The 3,019-nt window shown below is 43.5% G+C and overlaps 1 long non-coding RNA gene across 1 annotated transcript; it reads left to right on the plus strand.

Moving 5' to 3' along the window:
- The first annotated feature begins 1,975 nt into the window (after nt 1-1,975).
- On the plus strand, nt 1,976-2,675 carry LOC115539748 (uncharacterized). The gene is made up of 3 exons (XR_003976012.1): nt 1,976-2,033; nt 2,119-2,307; nt 2,585-2,675. It is a non-coding gene; the product is annotated as an uncharacterized LOC115539748 (long non-coding RNA).
- Nucleotides 2,676-3,019: the final 344 nt, after the last annotated feature.

A 3,019-nucleotide genomic window follows, 5' to 3' on the forward strand; every position in this document is an offset into this window, starting at 1 on the left:
ACTTGACTATCTATCTATCTAGACTATTTAATTAAAAATTATTCACCTCAGGCTCCGTGAATAGTGGGGAATAGAGGGATAAATGCAAGGGATATATCTCTTGTCTTTTATCCCTCTGTTCCCCACTATTCACGGAGCCTGAGGTGTGAGCCTCGTCTTGTCGATTAGTTTGTTTATGTGACGATTTCAAAAACTTTTTTGGTATTGTTTAAAGCATGCTACACGCGATTGGTTGGTTAGATTGGTGGCATGTAGAGCAAATTATAATGATTCCCGCTTAAATACGAACGTTCTAGATGTAGCCTATAAATACTCCCGCTTATCATCACTTGATATCCAAACCACTATGGCGTTACGATCTCTGAACTGAAAAAGGGTGGGTTCGTACAACACCGGGTGCCCAGTTACAGCCGCGATTAATACTTCAGCCGACATTTTGTTCAGTGAGTGAATAAAGGTAGGTAGGAACCAAAGTGCCTGCCGATGTTCCCTGGGATCCACGCAAGCGAAGAGCGTCTACATTCCGATTGGCTGTCAGTGTTTGATCGCTGAAGCGAATAATAGTCATTTGCATGAAGTTAAAAAGTTTTCAACTTCTTTTTGACGCTCTGGTCGCTCAACTTTGGCCGCTGGTAGCGTTGGTCGCTTTGGTCGCTTTGGTCGCTCTTGCCCATAGAAAGTGAATGACTTCCGGCGATTTGGTCGCTCACTTTATCGAACAAGCAAAACCTACACGCGATTGGTTGGTTAGATTGGTGGCATGGAGAGCAAATTAAAATGATTCCCGCTTAAATACGAACGTTCTAGATGTAGCCTATAAATACTCCCGCTTATCATCACTTGATATCCAAACCACTACGGCGTTTCGATCTCTGAACTGAAAAGGGGTGGGTTCGCACAAAACCGGGTGCCCAGTTACAGCCGCGATTAATACTTCAGCCGACATTTTGTTCAGTGAGTGAATAAAGGTAGGTAGGAACCAAAGTGCCTGCCGATGTTCCCTGGGATCCACGCAAGCGAAGAGCGTCTACATTCCGATTGGCTGTCAGTGTTTGGCCGCTGAAGCGAATAATAGTCATTTGCATAAAGTTAAAAAGTTTTCAACTTCTTTTTGACGCTCTGGTCGCTCAACTTTGGCCGCTGGTAGCGTTGGTCGCTTTGGTCGCTTTGGTCGCTCTTGGCCATAGAAAGTGAATGACTTCCGGCGATTTGGTCGCTCAATTCGCTTCTGGTGTGGACGGACAGTAACTGTCCGTCCAACAAACTAATCGACAAGACGAGGGATAAATGACAAGGGATATATCTAGTCTAGATAGATAGAAAGCCTAGTCAAGTCTTTATTAATACCAAACGACACAAATCGTCGGGAATCCATTTAGGTGGTTCGGCCCACACAGGACAGTAGCCTACAAGACCACACAGAACAAGTCTGACTGGACATACACACAATACATCACATTAAAACTAGACACGCGTTGATAGATAGATAGACAGAAAAGCCTAGATAGATCGATATGTTCCATTATTTGCCTTGCGGAGCCAACCAGTCCTGTGCGCGTATGCAAATTGGCCATGTGCGCGAATGTCTATTTGTTTTGAATGCGACGAATGAGTGCAGATCATGATTTGCAGATCCAGATCAGTGAAACATATTTTAACTACTACAGCACTCAGGGTTTTTTGTTCTCGGTTGTAATTAGCCTACATTTTAGGATTTTTTTTTGTATTGGGGGGAATCACTGTCCTACTTGTTGTCGAAGCACTTTATCGAACAAGCAAAACCGTCTCGGCAATATGGCCAAGGTGTATGGGAGAGTTCACTATTTGATATGGCTGTCTGTAGGGCCTACTAAACGCATACGGCTCATTTAAATGCGTCTGCATAATTTAATTGTACGTCATGAGCGACTTGAGCGACCAAAGCGAACAGAAAAATTCGCAGCGAAACTTTGTGAGCGACCAAAGCGTCTTTGACGCTTTGGTCGCTCCTGGTGTGGACGTACAGTTAGCCGTATGTGAGGTGTTACTATAAGGTGGGTCACAGTTCCTGTTTCAGATGTTGTTAGCTTGTACTGTGTAAAATCATTTTTTGTCGTGATTTATGTGTGATAATTTTAGCAGGACTGCAGTGCCCATAATCGCCCCTTTCAACCCGTCGGATGCCAGACTGACACGCCTCAGATTATATCGACGGGAACCCAAACAAACTCGCCGATGGGAATGCATTCTGTGGGAATACAAAGTGCACGGTTGAAGTCGGCACACAGTTGTCCATGGGATCGATAAAGGCACACGTAAGAAGCAAAGGTATGTAGCCACTAAGAGTTTTTAGTGACTTAGTATGCAATCCATGCGAAACTTTGTGAGCATCTTTTTCCTGTGGGAGGAAGAGGAGGAGAGTGACTCCTCAAGTCATTCCACAGTCTGATACTGTGTTTTGCTCCAAAGAATGTGTTTTTTCCCTTCATGGGAACGTTGTGCAGGTAATAATTTACACCATCTCGTAATTGTGAAAGCCATTGATTGGAATGATTGTCAGGCACACTGTGTTGTTTAATGGTGGTGCTTTTTTTTTTACCATAAGTTGTATCTTGCATCAATGCACCACAATGAAAATGCATCACAGGAGCAAGCTACGACTTCTGCAGGGCAGGCGAAGAGTGGGGAAGGTGTTGTGAATAGAGATGCACCGATTGCAAAATTCTTGGCCGATACCGATTTCCGGTTTTTAAGGAGGTCTGACCTGCCAAAACCGGTTTTTCCGATACCGATTTTCTAAGAAATAATTATAATCATATAATATGTTGATAGGTTTTCAATGTAGTGAGTCCCCGGGACCCACAGGTGGCGAGTTGGGTGGGTCCCTGAGAAATTCAATGGGTCCCGACTCCCCAGTTTAAAAAATGTGTTTCTTTTTTATTATTATTCTATTTCTTAAATGAAATTAATAGTGTTAAACTCAATACATGAAATTGTCATCTGAAAAGCGCAGCCATTTGTATGTGGTGAGCCACTGCTT

Source organism: Gadus morhua, chromosome 1, assembly GCF_902167405.1.
Source record: "Gadus morhua chromosome 1, gadMor3.0, whole genome shotgun sequence".
In the NCBI taxonomy this organism is placed as follows: domain Eukaryota; kingdom Metazoa; phylum Chordata; class Actinopteri; order Gadiformes; family Gadidae; genus Gadus; species Gadus morhua.